The sequence below is a fragment of the Mustela nivalis genome, assembly GCF_964662115.1.
Source record: "Mustela nivalis genome assembly, chromosome: 5".
In the NCBI taxonomy this organism is placed as follows: Eukaryota; Metazoa; Chordata; class Mammalia; order Carnivora; family Mustelidae; genus Mustela; species Mustela nivalis.
In genome coordinates, this window is record NC_139024.1 from 118,231,780 (window position 1) to 118,251,502 (window position 19,723).

Below are 19,723 nucleotides of genomic sequence, written 5' to 3' on the forward strand. Positions count from 1 at the left end.
TTGACCTGCTTCATACCAGTAAGAGTTAGTCCCCTTATTTTTTCTGGGTTACTTTTTATTTTTTTCTATTGCTGTACTTATCCTTCTGTAATGTTTTGTGTTTCTGTAGAATTCTTGTTACAGAATTATCTTTTGGTGTGATGATGTTTATACACACACATATGTATGTGTATCTATCTATCTCTCTATATTTTAAAGATTTTGTTTATTTATTTAGGAGAGAGAGTGAGAGAGAGAGAGCACCAGTAGGGGAAGGGGCAGAGGCAGAGGAAGAAGCAGACCTCTCCTCTGAGCAGGGAGCCCACAGGGCTCAATCCTGGGACTCCAGGACCATGACCCAAGCCACAGGCAGACGCTTAACTGACTGAGCACCCAGGTACCTCTATGTTTACCTATTTTGAGCAATCCCATGAGAAACAGGCCTGGGAAACCCCCATTGGGCTTCCTAAAACAATATTGTTGAGAGGTTCACTTTTAAAAGTAGGAACTTGAGAAATTTTCTGGTCTTGCTATCATATCAATTATTCTTTTGGATTTGTTTTATATGATAGCTACTATTAACACCGTTTTGAGTTGGTGCTGGAAAATTTAAGCCAAAATTTTTACCTATGTCTAGATTTTGTGATCTAAATTACTTTCATTTTAGACTCTAATGAGGTGTCTTGCTTCATGTGAACTGAAGTCTGGCAAAGTCCATTTTCCCATATTGATACTGGGAAACAGTATGGGAGCCACTAATGTGCAGAAATTGCAACATGAAATCAGCAAATCTCCCGTTTTACAATCCACTGTTGCTCTCTGGAGGATACATAGGTGGGTGGTGCTTGGTGTTGAGAAGCTTAGGGAAGCCATACGGTTGTGTTTTCTCTTTTAATATGTGCATTATATTCCCCTTGGAAAGGGGTTGTTGGATAATTTTCAGCCTTCCCAAGAAGCTAATTATTTCCTCCATTATTTGAGAGGAGATTTTTTCCCCTCCCTTCCTGTGTAAAAACATGGGTTAATTGTGAAATGGGAAGTGAGGTACCCAAGAGGATCTAGAACCTCAAACTTCAGCTGTTTTGGTGCAGAAGCTGCACATCTTTTTTCTTTTTAAAAAATTAGATCTGATTTTTTTTAAAATTTTTTATTTTTTATAAACATATATTTTTATCCCCAGGGGTACAGGTCTGTGAATCGCCAGGTTTACACACTTCACAGCACTCACCAAAGCACATACCCTCCCCAATGTCCATAACCCCACCTCCTTTCTCCCAAGCCCCCTCTCCCCAGCAACCCTCAGTTTGTTTTGTGAGATTAAGAGTCACTTATGGTTTGTCTCCCTCCCAGTCCCATCTTGTTTCATTTATTCTTCTCCTACCCACTTAAGCCCCCATGTTGCATCACCACTTCCTCATATCAGGGAGATCATATGATAGTTATCTTTCTCTGCTTGACTTATTTCGCTAAGCATGATATGCTCTAGTTCCATCCATGTTGTCGCAAATGGCAAGATTTCATTTCTTTTGATGGCTGCATAGTATTCCATTGTGTATATATAAGAGTGGTAGATCTGATTTTTTAAAGACGATTTTATTTATTTATTTGACAGACAGATCACAAATAGGCAGAAAGGCAGGCAGAAAGAGAGGAAGAAGCAGGCTCCATGCTGAGCAGAGAGCCCGATGTGGGGCTCCACCCCAGGACCTTGGAATCATGATCTGAGCCGAAGGCAGAGGCTTAACCCACTGAGCCACCCAGGTGCCCTAAGAGTCTCTTATGGTTTGTCTTGCTCTCTGTTTTTATCTTTTTTTATTTTCCTTTCCTTCCCTCATGTTCCTCTGTTTTGTTTCTTAAATCCCACATGTGAGTGAAATAATATAATATTTGGGAGGAGCTATCCAAAAGAAATCTATCAGACAACAGTCAGGGTTTTCATGACTAGTCTCCTCTGGTTTTCAGTGGCTTTCAACACAGCATGCTCAGTCCTGTTTTTACAGCAAGAGTCAATAAGCTAGATAACCCAAAGAAACCCAGGAAGGAAACCCAGACTTGGAGAAGGAGAGTAGGTTACACTGTTCTTGATTAAAAAACAAGGTCCTGGAAAGTTGGCCAGATATATAGTTTCCACCAGGGAAAACGCCGATCAGTTTGTATGTCTCTAGAGTAGGAAATTTAAAGGCTGCGAGTCTGCTGCTTGTTTCTTGAGAACTGGTGTGGCTACATTGTGATTATCAAGGAAAGGAGCTTCCTTTGGAAGGTGCCCTTAAATTATGAGGAGGTCCTCATCTGGAGGATATTGGAAAATGAAAACTACTATCTGGCCTGTTCAATGGAACTCCTGTTTCTATTGATTCCAAGAAATTCTAATTAACTCATATGTATCCAAGATAGGAGTCTCAAATGCATGGGGTGGGCGTGGGGGTTGGGGAGAAAGAAATTAACCAAGGTTCCTAATGCTTTAAATGTTGGTAACATTTAAGAAAAATTCCAGGCTGAGATAAGGTCAAAGTACAAAATCTGTGGACCTGAGTTCTGGCTGTCACCCTTTTCAAGAGATTGCAGAGAAAAATTCCAATTTGTAAGTTACACAATTAGGTTAAGTAAGTTAAAGAAATTAGCCTTCAGAGGATGGAAACATTTAATGATTTTCTACTTGGAAAAGGTTGCCTTCTCTTTTTTTATTGTTCAAATTTTTATTTAAATTCTAATTAGTTAACATACAGCGCAAAATTGGTTTCAGGAGTAGAATTCAGTGGTTCATTACTTACATACAACCCCCAGAGCTCATCACAAGTGCCCTCCTTAATACCCATCACCCACTTAACTCATCCCCCACTCACCTCCCCCCATCCATCCTCAGATTGTTCTCTATCTTTAAGAGTCTCTAATAGTTTGTTTCCCTCCCTTTCTCTTTCCTCTCCCCGCTTAATGGTTTATCTGTTTTGTTTCCTAAATTCCGCATTTGAGTGAAATCATATGGTATTTTTCTTTCTCTAATTTTTCTTAGCTAATTATACACGAGTTCCATCCAGATCATTGTGAAAGGCAGGAAAGTTTCCTTGCAAATTAAAAAAATGTATAGACTTATTATAAAACCTTAGTTCAAAAGTAAATACTATACTCTGATAAACATAAGATGAAAAAGCACAAACTCATGTAAAGATAACTAAGTTATTTTTTTAAAGATTTTATTTATTTATGTATTTTGTCAGAGAGAGAGAGAAAGAGAGAGAGCGAGAGCATAAGCAGGCAGAGGCAGAGAGAGAAGCAGGCTCCACGCTGAGCAAGGAGACCAGTGTGGGACTTGATTCCAGGACCCTGGGATCAGGACCTGAGCCCAAGGCAGATGCTTAACTGACTGAGCCACCCAGGCATCCCCAAAACAATGCAGTTATAATGAATACTTAAATAGTGGTCTTGTTGTTGCTGTTTTAACATACTTTCTGTTCCTAAAAACTTTTTGTATGAAAAATGGGGAAATATAATTCTGGCTTAATATTTTCAGTGTCTTTGATAGGTTATAAAATAAAAATCAGATATGCAACTGTACTGTAGACAAATAGTTAGTGGTCATAAAAAGATTTAAAAAATTTCTCTACTGTGGGGAACCTGGCTGGCTCAGTCAGTGGAGTGTGCGACTCTTGATCTCAGGGTCATGAATTTGAGCCCCATGTTGGGTGTAGATGCTGTTTAAATAAACTTAAAAAACAAACAAACAAACAAACAAAAACCTCTCTGCACTAAAAATCTAAACTAGTATGTAGAGGATTACTCAATAAAGTAAATTCAAGAGAACTTAATTTTAATCTAAGCTTATTTAATATTCTTGAGATGGGTAAAAATTTTCATAAGATTAAAATTATTTTGTGCATTTTGAGTTTAAATTATGTCCCTGCTCTGATTTCATCATGTATAAAATAAAAATGCAGTCATAGCATTTTTGTACATATGAAACCATGCTTTTTGGGGCTCCTGGGTGGCTCAGTGGGTTAAGCCTCTGCCTTTGGCTCAGGTCATGATCCCCAGGTCCTAGGATCCAGCCCACAATGGGCTCTCTTGCTCAGCAGGGAGCCTGTTTCCTCCTCTCTGTCTGCTTGCCTCTCTGCTTACTTGTGATCTCTGTCTGTTGAATAAATAAACAAAATCTTAAAAAAAAAACTACAAAAAAACCCATGTTTTTTTTTTTTTTTAATATACTTTTTTGGGGGGAGCAGTTTCAGGTTTATAGTAAAACTGAGTGGAAAGTACAGATAGTTTTCATATGTTCCCTCACTCCCTATCTTCTCTAAAATTCCTCTGTTAGTAACATCTTGCATTAGTGTGGGATATTTGTTACAATTGATGAGCCCGTGACATTACATTTAAAATATTTCGTTTATTTATTTGGGATAGAGAGTGAGAAAGAGATCATGAGCAGGGGTAGGGATAGGGTAGAGGGAGAAACAGACACCCCGATGAGCAGGGAGCCCAATGTGTGGCTCCAGGATCCTGGGGTCATGACCTAGCTGAAGGCAGAGGCTTAACCAACTGAGCCACCCAGGCATTCTGTTGTCACATTTTTTTTTTTTTTTAAGATTTATTTATTTGTCAGAGAGAGAGAGAGGGCACATACAAGCAGGCATGGGCGGAGAGGGAAGCAGGCTCCCCACCAAGCAAGGAGCCCAACGGGACTCCATCCCAGGACCCTAGGACCATGACCTGAGCCGAAGGCATCGGCTTAACTGAGTCATCCAGGCATTTCCAAAATTATCTTCATTTGTTTTTTCTTTTACACTTTATGTTTTAAAGATTTTATTTATTTGTCAGAGACTGTACACAAGCATGAGGAGCAGCAGGCAAAGGCAGAGAGCGAAGCAGGCTTCCTGCTGAGCAAGGAACCCAATGCAGGATCCCAGGACCCTGGGATCATGAGCTGAGCTGAAGGCAGTTGCTTAACCAACTTAGCCGTCCAGGCATCCTGTTGTTACATTATTAAGCAAAGTCTCTAGTTTTACATTAGGGTTCAGTCTTTGTTTGTATATTTTTGTACAGTCTTTGTACATTGACAAGTGTGTAATTAAATGTATCCAACATTTCAGTATCATACAGAATAGCTTCACTGCCCTGAAAATGCCCTGAGCTCCATCTGTCCTTCTCTGCGTCCCTCTTTCCCAATGAACCCCTGGTGGTCACTGATCTTTTTTTTTTTTTTTTTTAAATTTAAAGGTTTTATTTATTTATTTATTTGACAGAGAGAGAGATCACAAGTAGATAGAGAGGCAGGCAGAGAGAGAGAGGAGGAAGCAGGCTCCCTGCTGGGCAGAGAACCCGATGCGGGACTCGATCCCAGGACCCTGAGATCATGACCCGAGCCGAAGGCAGGGGCTTTAACCCACTGAGCCACCCAGGCACCTGTCACTGATCTTTTCACTGTATTTTTATTGTCACCAATTTGATCTTTTTCAGAATGTCATATAGTTGGGAATCACAGTATGTATCCTTTTCAGATGACTTCTTTCACTTAGCAATATACATTTAAATTTCCTCCATGTCTTTTTGTGGTTTGATAGCTCATTTAAAAAAATTGCTTAATAATATTCCATTGTGTGAATGTACCAATTTGTTTATCCATTTACCCATTGAAGGTTATCTTGTTACAAGATTTGGCAGTCCCCATATTTTCAACTTGAAATGCTCCATTAAGAGGAATATCCTAAATTTCATTCACTTACCTTCCAGAGCAGACTTTGCTATGTCTTAAGTTAATGTCTAGAAGTTTGCAAGTGAGTCATGGGTCCTCAGATAGAGATACAATTTAAATATTCAGTATCACAAATGACACGGAATCCTCATGTCACTTCAACTACAGTATCTGGTAAAAGTTAAGGTGTCCTATTTCTCAGATGATTTTTTTTTAAAGATTTTATTTATTTATTTGACAGAGAGAAATTACAAGTACACTGACAGGCAGGCAGAGAGAGAGAGAGAAGGAAGCAGGCTCCCTGCTGAGCAGAGAGCCCGATGCGGGACTCGATCCCAGGACCCTGAGATCATGACCTGAGCCAAAGGCAGCGGCTTAACCCACTGAGCCACCCAGGCGCCCTCTCAGATGATTTTTTAAAAGGTTTTATTTATTTTTTCAAGAGAGCGTGCATGTGCATGTATGAGCACAAGCAGGGGGAGGGCAGAGAGAGAGCAAGAAGCAGACTACCCGGTCAGCAGGGGAGCTGGAAGATGGGGGGCTGGATCCCAGGACCCTGAGATCATGAAATGAGCTGAAGGCAGATGCCTAACCGACTGAGCCACCGAGATATCCTACAAATTCTTAATATTAATGGTGATTGTATCTTTAATATTAACCTAATAAAAACTTTTAAAATCTCTGACTTTGGGACCTGGTCTTCTGCCTAATGGTTGCTGCACTTGAGTGTATGTTTAACTTCTCAGATGTCTGTTAACATTTTTCAAGATTGTCATGACTGGGTGGACAATTACAAAAACAGTAAAGAGAAGAGCTTACGTTTCTAACAGCCCTTGTGTCACTTTCTGCTGAAGACCCTGTGAAATCTTTAAATCTAGTTAATACTCAACCAACATATCTTTATGGGAATTGAAAGCCGTACTAATGATATTCATTGGATGGTTAGAACAATTCATGAAAGACTTAAGGTTTCTAAATGCTGCGGTTGTTTTCACATTTCATTTAATATCAAGGGAAGAATCTTTGTGCTCTGAGAGGTAATCTGTATTGAGCAGCTGGACAGTTGGAGTTGAAAATCTTCCTAAATGTTCAGGATAAGGAATTGATCTGAGTTTGGGGCATGGGTCTGTCTTTCTTTCTTTCTTTCCCTAAAGAGAAAAAGAAAGAGGTTTCTGTCTTGCATGTTGAACTTATTTGCTCTGTTTTATTCAGCATGGTTCTGTGTTTGTACCAGTGTTTGTAACAGTCTCCAGGAGTAGCAGTCTTCAAATTGGGATTTTGTATTTTTGGGGGTATCAGGAAACTTTCCAAGGGGGACATAGGCACAGAAAATTTTAGGGGAATCTAGACTCCTAACATCCATGTGCACACACTTGAAACAGTGATGTGCTTAATCAAACACTTAGTGTTTTAAGCCCCTTTAAAAAATAAAAGTGGCATGCTTATGACTGCTTTTAGAGTACTCAATCTCTTTCTCCCAAGTGTACCACTTACCTATCCAAGATATAATCATGATGCCTTGACCTGGGGATAAAATTCTCTGAGTAACAAAGAAAAAGATGGTTCAAAGCCTATATAGCCGTGAAGCCTCCTTTAACCACAACTTTGTGTCCTTCTATGTTTCTGTTAAGGGCACTGATCCTCAACCATTTTGGCCCTCAAGGGAGATGCCTGGCAATATCTGCAGACATTGGAACATCCGGGTGGCTCAGTTGTTAAGCATCTGCCTTCAGCTCAGGTCATGATCTCAGGGTCCTGGAATCTAGCCCTGCATCAGGCTACCTGCTCTGAGGGAAGCCTGTTTCTCCCTTTCCCGCTGCATGTGTTCCTGCTCTCACTGTCTCTCTCTCTCTCTGTCAGATAACTAACTAACTAAATAAATGAAATCTTAAAAAAAAAAATCTGAAGCAGATCCTGGAGCTCCTGAGGAGTCAGTCAGTTGGGGAACTGACTCTTGGGGAACTGACTCTTGATTTTGGCTTAGGTTGTGATCTTGGGGTTGTGGGATCCAGCCCTACATTGGGTTCCCCACTTGGCAGGAAGTTTGCTTGAGAGTCTCAGATTCTCTCTCTCCCTCCATCCCTCCCCACTGCATTCTCTCTCTCTCAAATAAATAAATAATCTTAAAAAAAATCTGAAGACATTTTTTATTGCCATAACTGATGGGTTTGGGTCAGGGATCAGTGCTAGTGGGTAAAGGTGGGGATACTGCTAAAATCCTACAATGCAAGGGATATCTGATAATGAAGAATTTATTCAACTCCAAATGTCAGTAAGGCTCCAGGTTGAGTAACTTTATGTTAAGGGTGATATGTAGCCTAAGAAATGGGGGAGTTTTGGCCTGTTTTACAATATTCTGGATTTACATAATTCCTCAGTGGAAAAGTTGAAATGCTGAAAAATTATATCTGATAACCTTGAGGCTTTCTTTTCTTTCTCTCTCTTTTTTTTTATGATTTTATTTGAGAGAGAGAGAGAGAGAGAGAGAGCACATGATAGTGGGGTGGAGGGGCATTGGCAGAGGGAGCAGGAGAAGCAAATTCCCTGCTGAACAGGGACCCCAAGGTGGGGCTTGTCCCAGGACTGAGTCACCCAGGTGCCCAGAAGGCTTCCTTTTCTAATTTTAAAGGACTAATGGTTCCTTAGAATTGGCAAGAGATACTGATGGGGGTGGTTTTTAAATTTCATTCAGATGACAGATTTATGGTAAGGTTCTATTCTCAGTTTAGGGGTACCTGTGTGGCTCAGTTGATTAAGCATTTAACTCTTGATTCATCTCAGGTCATGATTTCAGGGTCATGAGATCTAGCCCTGCACTGGGCTCACGCAGGCGTGGAGCCTACTTAAGATTCTCTCTCTCCAACATTCCCAAATCAATCAATGTGATACAACAAATTAATATGAAAAGAGAGAAGAACCACATGGTCCTCTCAATTGATGCAGAAAAAGCATTTGACAAAATCCAGCATCCGTTCCTGATTAAAACGCTTCAAAGTATTGGGATAGAGGGAACATTCCTGAACTTCATCATATCTATCTATGAAAGACCCACAGCAAATATCATCCTCAATGGGAAGAACTTTGCAGCCTTCCCGTTGAGATCAGGAACAAGACAAGGATGCCCACTTTCACCACTCTTGTTCAACATAGTATTAGAAGTCCTAGCAACAGCAATCAGACAACTAAGATAAATAAAAGGTATCCAAAGTGGCAATGAAGAAGTCAAACTCTCTCTCTTTGAAGATGACATGATTCTTTATATGGAAAACCCAAAAGACTCCACCCCCAAACTACTAGAACTCATACAGCAATTCAGCAACGTGGCAGGATACAAAGTCAATGTGCAGAAATCAGTGGCTTTCTTATACACTAACAATGAAAATACAGAAAGGGAAATTAGAGAATCGATCCCATTTACTATAGCACCAAGAACCATAAGATACCTGGGAATAAACCTAACCAAAAAGGTAAAGGATCTGTACTTGAGGAACTACAGAACACTCATGAAAGAAATCGAAGAAGACACAAAAAGATGGAAGACCATTCCATGCTCTTGGATCGGAAGAATAAACATTGTTAAAATGTCTATACTGCCTAGAGCAACCTATACTTTTAATGCCATTCCCATCAAAATTCCACCAGTATTCTTCAAAGAGCTGGAGCAAATAATCCTAAAATTTGTATGGAATCAGAAGAGACCCTGAATTGCTAAGGAAATGTTGAAAAACAAAAATAAAACTGGCGGCATCACGTTACCTGATTTCAAGCTTTATTACAAAGCTGTGATCACCAAGACAACATGGTACTGGCATCAAAACAGACACATAGACCAGTAGAATAGAGTAGAGAGCCCAGATATGGACCCTCAACTCTATGGTCAAATAGTCTTCGACAAAGCAGGAAAAAATATACAGTGGAAAAAAGACAGTCTCTTCTACAAATGGTGCTGGGAAAACTGGACAGCTATATGTAGAAGAATGAAACTCGACCATTCTCTTACACCGTACACAAAGATAAACTCAAAATGGATAAAAGACCTCAATGTGAGACAGGAATCCATCAGAATCCTAGAGGAGAACATAGGCAGTAATCTCTTCGATATCAGCCACAGCAACTTCTTTCAAGATATGTCTCCAAAGGCAAAGGAAGCAAAAGCGAAAATAAACTTTTGGGACTTCATCAAGATCAAAAGCTTCTGCACAGCAAAGGAAACAGTCAAAAAAACAAAAAGGGAACCCACGGAATGGGAGAAGATATTTGCAAATGACAGTACAGACAAAAGGTTGATATCCAGGATCTATAATGAACTCCTCAAACTCAACACACACAAAACAGGCAATCATATCAATAAATGGGCAGAAGATATGAACAGACACTTCTCCAATGAAGACATACAAATGGCTAGCAGACACATGAAAAAATATTCATCATCACTAGCTATCAGGGAGATTCAAATTAAAACCACATTGAGATATCACCTTACACCAGTTAGAATGGCCAAAATTAACAAAACAGGAAACAACATGTGTTGGAGGGGATGTGGAGAAAGGGGAACCCTCTTCCACTGTTGGTGGGAATGCAAGTTGGTGCAGCCTCTTTGGAGAACAGTGTGGAGATTCCTCAAGAATTAAAAATAGAACTTCCCTATGACCCTGCCATTGCTCTCCTGGGTATTTACCCCAAAGATACAGATGTCGTGAAAAGAAGGGCCATCTGTACCCCAATGTTTATAGCAGCAATGGCCACGGTCGCCAAACTATGGAAAGAGCCAAGATGCCCTTCAACGGACGAATGGATAAGGAAGATGTGGTCCATATACACTACGGAGTATTATGCCTCCATCAGAAAGGATGAATACCCAACTTTTGTAGCAACATGGACGGGACTGGAAGAGATTATGCTGAGTGAAATAAGTCAAGCAGAGAGAGTCAATTATCATATGGTTTCACTTATTTGTTGGATATAACAAATAGCATGGAGGACAAGGGGTGTTAGAGAGGATAAGGGAGTTGGGGTAAAATGGAAGGGGAGGTGAATCATGAGAGACTATGGACTCTGAAAAACAATCTGAGGGGTTTGAAGTGGCGGGGGGGGGTGGGAGGTTGGGGTACCAGGTTGTGGGTATTATAGAGGGCACGGATTGCATGGAGCACTGGGTGTGGTGAAAAAATAATGAGTACTGTTTTTCTTAAAATAAATAAATTGAAAAAATTAAAAAAAAAACCCCACAACAAAAATAAATAAAATAAAATGAACTCCTCAAACTCAACACACACAAAACAGGCAATCATATCAAAAAAATGGGCAGAAGATATGAACAGACACTTCTCCAATGAAGATACAAATGGCTAGCAGACACATGAAAAAATGTTCATCATCACTAGCCATCAGGGAGATTCAAATTAAAACCACATTGAGATATCACCTTACACCAGTTAGAATGGCCAAAATTAACAAAACAGGAAACAACATATGTTGGAGGGGATGTGGAGAAAGGGGAACCCTCTTCCACTGTTGGTGGGAATGCAAGTTGGTGCAGCCTCTTTGGAGAACAGTGTGGAGATTCCTCAAGAATTAAAAATAGAACTTCCCTATGACCCTGCCATTGCTCTCCTGGGTATTTACCCCAAAGATACAGATGTCGTGAAAAGAAGGGCCATCTGTACCCCAATGTTTATAGCAGCAATGGCCACGGTCGCCAAACTATGGAAAGAGCCAAGATGCCCTTCAACGGACGAATGGATAAGGAAGATGTGGTCCATATACACTACGGAGTATTATGCCTCCATCAGAAAGGATGAATACCCAACTTTTGTAGCAACATGGACGGGACTGGAAGAGATTATGCTGAGTGAAATAAGTCAAGCAGAGAGAGTCAATTATCATATGGTTTCACTTATTTGTGGAGCATAACAAATGGCATGGAGGACAAGGGGTGTTAGAGAGGAGAAGGGAGTTGGGGTAAATTGGAAGGGGAGGTGAATCACGAGAGACTATGGACTCTGAAAAATAATCTGAGGGGTTTGAAGTGGCGGGGGTGGAGGTTGGGGTACTAGGTTGTGGGTATTATAGAGGGCACGGATTGCATGGAGCACTGGGTGTGGTGAAAAAATAATGAATACTGTTACGCTGAAAATAAATTCATAAAAAAAAAAAAAGATTCTCTCTCTCCTTCTCCCTCTGCCGCCCCCCTAACCCTGCTTGCATGCATGCTCTCTTTCTCTCTAAAAATTGAAAAAAAAAAGAGAATATTCTCAACATATAAAAACCATGTAAAGAAATAGTAATTTGCAACAGAGTTCCCTAAGAACTAACAAAGACCTGTCACTCGTCTCATCTGTACTTCACTTGTTGCATGATTTGAAAACTGTGAAGGCAAAAATCTCGATATTTACTTCTGACAGATCAACATATTTCATTTTATTTTTTATTTTTTTGAAGATTTTATTTATCTATTTGACAGACAGAGAGCACAAGTAGGCAAAGAAGCAGGCAGAGAGAGAGAGAGGGGGAAGCAGGCTCACCTCTGAGCAGAGAGCCCAATGTGGGGGTGTGTGTGTGTTCAATCCCAGGACCCTGAGATCATGACCTGAGCCGAAGGCAGAGGCTTAACCCACTAGGCACCCAGGTGCCCCTCAACATCATATTTTAGAGTAAAATAAACACATATTGGGAGTACTTTAATGTATGTTTTCTTGAGCTTCTGGCTTATAGGAAAAATATTTTTTATTGATTTTCACCAAATATTACTGGATCATATAAAAACATTTTTCTGTTACTTCTCTGCTCATTTATTTGTTTTTATTATATACCAATTAGATTCAGGTTAATCTGATGGAAATATTTTGTGGATTCTGCTCTAAATAATTCACATAGCAATCAGAAATAGAATTTCTGTAAACTTACACTGGGTAATGATCTAATACCTTCTCTTCATTTTGCAGTTAATTTCCACTAAGTAGATTAAATTTGGTTCTTAAAAGCAGAAATCCACTTACCTAGGGATACAAAACAAAATGTTCCAAAATGTAGTCTTTGTTGTAATGCTCTAAACTCTAGAAATCAAGGTTCATTTATTTGGAATTAATTTTTCCTTCTTGGACATTGATACACTGTTCTATGCCTAACAAATGCAAATTAATCATTTTCTACAGTCAAATGAAATTACACACATACACATGCACAATAGTGCCCGTTTGTTATAATTTTTTTTTAAAGATTTTATTTATTTGTCAGAGAGAGAGAGGGAGAGAGAGTGAGCACAGGCAGACAGAATGGCAGGCAGAGGCAAAGGGAGAAGCAGGTTCCCTGCTGAGCAAGGAGCCGGATGTGGGACTCCATCCCAGGACGCCGGGATCATCACCTGAGCGGAAGGCAGCTGCTCAACCAACTGAGTCACCCAGGCGTCCCTGTTTGTTATAATTTTTAAACGCACTTCCAGATGACACGGGGTAAAGGTCTTTATTCAGAACCTATCAATTTTTAATTTCCAGATCTGTGGGTTTTTCTTTCTAACCTTAGTTTCGTACAGTTTGAATTTCACAAACAAGATGCCTCTGCCTCTAACAGGTATAAATATTAGCTATTTCACAAGAATTTTAAAAGTCTTTTTGGTATACTTCTAAGAACTGAAAAGTGAAAGAAACTAATGTGTAAAAATAGTTTTGCAAATCAGGTAGTTTCTAATTCTTTGCTTCAACAAAATTGAAGAACTCTACATTTAAGTTGTGAGATTATTTAAAATAGTATTTAATAATAGCTCACCATGTCAGTTTTGATGTATAACAAAGAAGAGATTTTAAAAATTGGGTGAAGTTGCTATAACAAAATTTCTTCCGTTCTTATACTTATTCTGTTTCCATACTTTTATATGTGAATAAAATTTTTTAGTTCTTTATTTTAAAATACTTTATTTTAGAGGAATAGCAATAATATGGAAGAGGCTTCAGAATAACAATAAATAACTTTTGCCAACAGAAAGTCGGGAAAATAAAGCCCATATCCATCTCTGGAAAAGAAACATTTCCAGTTAAATATTACTTTAAAAAAAGTTTTATGTTTAATACTTTTATTTACCCAAATCTGTATTATATTATTTTGATCAATCATCTCTAATAACTGATAATTAATTAATTAATTTCTAATTAATATCTTAATTCATCAGCCTTTTCAAACACTTAGATCAGGAAATAAATTTATTTTAAGAACATACTTTGTTGCAAAGAAGCATACTAGATGGATCAAGAAAAGATTTCCAAGACCAAAAATACATTACACTAGAATGTCAGGCCAGGGTTGAGAAAAAAAATTCAAAAGGGGAGGAAAATGAAAATATAAATTCAAAAGAAAAAAAAAATCAATGTGAAATTTCCAACTGTTAAGGAAGAAATTGTGTATTTTAAAAATTAGTGTTGGGTGTCAACACATTATGGTAATTAGATTCCACTGGACATGTGACAAGGTGATTAACAGTTTTATTTAAATGTGTTACTATAGGGGCGCCTGGGTGACTCAGTAGGTTAAGTCTCTGCCTTTGGCTCAGGTCACGATCTCAGGGTCCTGGTCGAGCCTGGAACCCGGGTTCTCTGCTCAGCAGGGAAGCTGCTTCCGTCTCTCTCTGCCTGCCTCTCTGCCTACCTGTGATCTGTCAAATAAATAAATAAAATCTTTAAAAATGTATTAATTTATGTGGTATGTTGGAAATTATATTCTTTGCAACACTTTGGATCCATGTTGAGAGTTTCAGGTCTACCTAAGCCTGTGGGATGAGGCATATATTTTGCAGCTCTCTCCAGGGAGACCACTGAGCTACTATTCCCCCTTCCTGTGTTCTCCCAGTTGGAAATGGACAAACACTTGGAAGAGAGAACCTATAGGTGTCTGCAGAGACATGAAGGAGTGGACAGTTTTTTCAGTTCTCTGCCAAAAAGCCCTCTCAAACTGAGAAGGAAACATGAATGAAAAGATACACTAGTCTCAAAGTCCTTGGCATTCTGGAAAACCTGCCCCAAGCCCCAAATTACCAAACACCAAAGCTCCCTTTTATAGAGTAAGTCTTTAATTTTTAGCGACTCTTGCCCCACTGCCAAGACCCAATTTTTCCTCTCCCTCACAATTTCCATTCCTCCCCCTTATTTATTGAAGATGAGCATATTATGCCGGGAGAGAAAAACGACCTGTGTGAGGCCAGCGGGGAAGTGGGAGTTAGGAGGTTGTAGAGCAAACCACTGGTCTTATACTTTAAGTGGTATAAATATTTAAATGCCAGAGCCAGAGCAAAATTGGGAAACAATGCAGAAAAAGAGATGCAAGTCCCTGGCATTAGGCGACTGCAGTCCTAGAAGTATGTCCCGAAGCAGTGGTTTTCCTTTAATGAGCCCTATGTCTGGGGACCGCATCAAGTGTCTTGGACTCCAAATTTGCTCCTCGTATTTGCCTATGGTGGTTATCCCTTTTGATGACCTAATCACGTCACTGTGTAGCACCATTTACTCATGCATGCTCACTTAGAGTTTTGTTTGTTCATTTATTTATTATTTTTTAAAGATTTTATTTATTTAAGAGAGAGAGCAAATAAATAAATATGGGGAGGAGGGGCAGAAGCAGAGGGAGAGGGAGAAGCAGACCCCCACCAAGCAAGGAGCCAGACTTGGGGCTCGATCCCATGACCCTGAGATCATGACCTGAGCGGAAGGTAGACACTTAACCTACTGAGCCATCCAGGTGCCCGGTTTATTTGTTTTTAATCAACTCTGGGACCTGGTTTCCTCCCACTGAGTCCCAGAGGAAAATTTTGGGAAATGCAAGGAGAAAGTTCTTGAAGTGGATCTCTTAGATAAAGGGTAACCGTTTCTCAAGTGCCTGGGTGCCCTTCTGGTCACTCTTGGAGCTCCTGGGTCAGTTTCCCTGTCCATGTTAAGAAGTAGGGGGAGATCCGAATGCAGGCCAGGCCTGTGGAGCTCAGCCCACAGGGGCTGGCCATCCCTGGAGCCTGTTGTTGGATACAGGGACTCCCAGAAAACACGTAGTGCAGATTTTGCAGTTCTCCATCTTGACTGCTTCTCAGACTGACCATCAGGATGAGTTTTCACCAGCGTCTTGCCACACCTCCTCCAATCCAAGCAGCAGCAGGAACTCACTTGCATGTGCTGACCCCCACGCAGCGGTTTCTTGGCCACACTGTCTGCCCGCCAGGCCGACTTGCTTTATTCCCCAAGGGTACACTCTGTTCCAGCCTCTCTAGCACATCTGTGAGTCTCCCTAGCGTACCAGTGGCGGCTATTGTGAACCTCACCTTTTCAGTGTGGGAAACCCACAAGCCAAGCTGAAGAGGCCTGGTAATTTCACTGGCTTTTACTCAAACTTTGCATCTATATTATTCAAAGTCCTCTCCAATGACCAGAGCACCCTGCACAAATAGGCCAGCATTTATGTCCACGATGATCCTAAGGAGGTAAGAAAGGAAGAGGAGAGGGTTTACACTTCTCTCTAGGCTGGAACCCCGGTCATGCTTAAGGCACCTTGCACAGTGCCTGAGTTCCCTGGTCTTAGAAGAGTTTGCCTTTCCCACTTGTCCCTGGGAAACCTGTCTTAGTCTGGGGGATGCGGCCTGAGGCCCAGAGGGTTGTGTGTGACAGAAGGCTGTGGCACAATCGCAGGGCCCCTCACATCGAAGGGGACGAGTTACATACCCGGAGAAAACGTGATGAGAACTGAAGGAACAAGTGTACGACTCCAGGTATTCCCCAGGGGCCCTCCCCAAGGGCCTGGATCCTTTCACCGACCCCGCGAGGACAAGAGCCCTCCCACACCTCCTGCCTGTAGAGGTTCTAAGGGTCTGGGCAGATACCCCTCCTCTCCCGTCGGGGACAAGACCCATTCTCCCCGCTCACCCTACCTTACTCCAAGGCGCCGCGGAGAGAACCAGAGAGAAACCCAGAAGTCCCTACCCCTTCCACAGTACCCAGCCGGGTGATGCCTGGGGGTCACGGTTACCTCCCCAAACCTCATCCTGCCTTAGCGTCACTTGCGCGTTCTTCAGGTATTTGCAGAGCCACGGGATGCCCTCTTCATCCGGGCAGGCGCTCAGGGACAATAAGGGACCTCCCATGGAGCCTCGGGCTTCCAGCTGCAGGGACCGCTACGGTCCGGGTCTTCCGCACTGGCGTTTCAGGGAGGGCCATCCGAGGAGCTGAGAAGCTGGGCCAGCCAGCTGTCCCCCGCGGGGGCTGCTGCCGGACGGGGGAGTTCTAGGCAAGCGCGTCCCGGGGCACGCAGGGCGCCCCGGCTCCGCCCACCTCAGGCCCTAGCTATGATTGGCTCCACGAACGTCAATCAGAGCTTGGCGCGGTGGGGGCGGGGGAAGTGCTGAGGCCCCCGGCTGCTTAAAGCTCCGGGGGTTATTCACATTTTCGTCGAAGCTGCCGCTTCTCCAGGCGCCCTACGGCAGTCCAGCGGTGACCTCAGTCACCAACCCCGAGGTTCTCCCAGCTTGTGTGCGCTGTTCCTGCTCCCACGACCGTGATCCCGGTACACTGCTTCGCCCCCTTGCGGTCTCAGTTTCTAGGCTCCGTCCCCCACCTCCCTGGGCGCCGGGCAGCCCGGTCAGGGATCCGCGGCCGAGAAACACTCTGGCCTGGGAGTCCGGCTGTGGCTGCTGTGCCCGAGACCTGACTCCCACCCCTCCGGGTCCTGAGCGGCGGCTGCGCAGCAAATTAGTGCCCGCACGGAGGGAAGGGGGTGCCCAGGGCGGGGGAGGGAGAGAGCTGGAGAGGAAGAGGCGGCAGGGTGGGGTAAGGGGCAGAGAACAGAGTGGGAAGAGGGCGGAAGAGAAGGTTGATGGGGAGAAGGAGTATTAGCAACGAAAGCTCTTTCTTCTCTTGGTCCCACTCCTGTGGCTTCTCACCTCAGCTCCCCTCTGCTGGTGAGAATACAGCAGGGGGATTTCAGGGAAGGTTCTCGGGCCGTGCTGAGGCTTGACACAGGGACTTCGCATCTAAGTCCACTTAGCTGAACTGCTAAATGCTAAACTTGACTAATCCTGGCATCTTTCCCATTGGAAGGTGGAAAAGAGGAACATCATCTGTTTCTGAGAAGAATAACTTGAAACTGCAGGTACCGTGCATGTGGAGATGTGGGGTCCTGGGAATCTCCAGCACTGGTCACACTCCTAATTCCACTTCCAAACCTCATTCACGACCCTGAATGGAATAAGTAATATATAAATACACAATAAAGTGTATATATTTATATAAAACATTTTTATTTATAAACATAATGCATAGTAATGTAAAATAGAAAAATTTTGAACTATATATATGGAATAAAATAAAATAGGACAATGTTCAATGCTGATTACCTTGCTAAATGATCATTAGATTTAAGATGGAATTGAATAAAATGGAAAAGAAAATGCCAGCCTGCACCACAGGCAATGAACATAACTATAGTTTCATGTAACATTTGTTTCTATTAAATATTTGTGCTTATGTTTGTGTGTTAGCAAAAACTACAAAAAATTTTGAAAAACACTGATCTTTCTCTTAGAACTGAATTGCTGGTGCCTTTGCTTACAAAGTAACCCAAGGCCTTCTCCCTGTGAGCTCTGCACTCCACCACCACCAACCCCCTGCCCCCAGACCCCTTAGACTCATCTATAAGGAAAAGAACCCTAAGGCAAAGAATGAGTTTTCTTTAGGGTGTGGTGGGTGATAGAAAGGAACTTTGCTCTTTCTTTCTGAAAATAGCCCTTGGTTGGGGGTACCACACAATGATCTACTCATCATTTTTCAGTTACACTGAATCCTTTTTCCAGCAGAAAAAATGGAATTGACTGTTGAATATCTTCCTATAAAGGAAATGCAAGCCTTCATGGCTCTACCAGTAAGTTGCAGTGAACACTCAAAGGAAACAATAATTCTAATCCTACAGAGGTCTTTACAGAATATAAGAAGAAGATATATCCCTTCCTCATTTTATAAGGCTACTATAACCTTTATACTAAACACTTGACAGAGACCCTACAAGAAAGGAAAATTGTAAGTCAATGTCACCCATGAATATAGATTAAAAATAAATCCTAAACATGCAGTTCACATAGATTCTCACACAGGAAAAATAAATCTCACACTCAAATAAAAGAGGAAATCATTAATTTTTTGGGAAAGCTGCAGGTCATACAGTGGCACTTGCCTTCCAAGGAAAAGAAAGGAGAAAAAAGAAAGGAGAAAATGCAGACCTCTAGAAGAGACAAAAATATCACAGATCTTCTATATGTTTCTTTTAAAAAATATCTTGGGGTGATGGGTTGTGGATCTCTGTTACTGCAAAAAGCAACACAGAACCGCTGTGTTCTGCATTGGGTACTTAAACCCAGCTGGGTTATTCTTAGTGCTCTCCATGGAGATTGTCTCCATTTTAGCCTCATTTTTCTTTTTTGTAATTTTTTATTTAAAGTTTAAAAAAATTTTTTAAAAAGATTTTATTTATTTGAGAGAGAGAGCGCACACAAGCCAGAGAAGAGGCAGGAGGGAGAAGTAGACTTCTTGTTGAGCAAGGAGTTCAGGTGAGGCTTGGGGCTCAATGCCAGGACCCTGAGATCACAACCTGAGCAGAAGACAGATGCTTAACAACTGAGCCATCCAGGCACCCCTTAGCCTCATTTTTCTCAAAGAATCACTTACTTCGAATTGGATGAAATTATAACTCTATCAACGTAGGAAAACGAATGATAGAACATAATACAGAAATAACAACATTCTACTCTATCAGTTTTTGAAATATGGCCTCTGGATCAGCAGGTTCAGCATCACCTGGAAATGTATTAAAATGCAAAATCTCAGGTCTAAACCCAGACCTAGCCCTGAATTAGAAATTGTGGATGGGGGGATTCCAGGAATCTCCATTTTAACAAGACTTCTACAATATCCTGGTGCACTCAAGTTCAGGAGCTCCCACTCTGATTCAGCTGGTAGCACACTCACAGATAACACTCCACTTGGACCCAGGTCACCACTGACTTCTGGCAAAACCTTTAAACAAAATCAACAACATGATAAAAAT

General features: G+C 41.6%; 2 long non-coding RNA genes across 2 annotated transcripts; one reads left to right on the top strand and one right to left on the bottom strand.

Annotated features, from left to right (window-relative positions):
- Window positions 1–15,174: 15,174 nt before the first annotated feature.
- Window positions 15,175–16,940, bottom strand: LOC309865816. Its single transcript, XR_014312267.1, has 2 exons — window positions 16,560–16,940; window positions 15,175–16,107 (listed from the first exon to the last, which is right to left on the bottom strand). It is a non-coding gene; the product is annotated as an uncharacterized lncRNA (long non-coding RNA).
- Window positions 16,941–17,006: 66 nt separating this feature from the next.
- LOC309865820 lies at window positions 17,007–18,016 on the top strand. Its single transcript, XR_014312270.1, has 2 exons — window positions 17,007–17,191; window positions 17,725–18,016. It is a non-coding gene; the product is annotated as an uncharacterized lncRNA (long non-coding RNA).
- The last annotated feature ends 1,707 nt before the right edge of the window (window positions 18,017–19,723 follow it).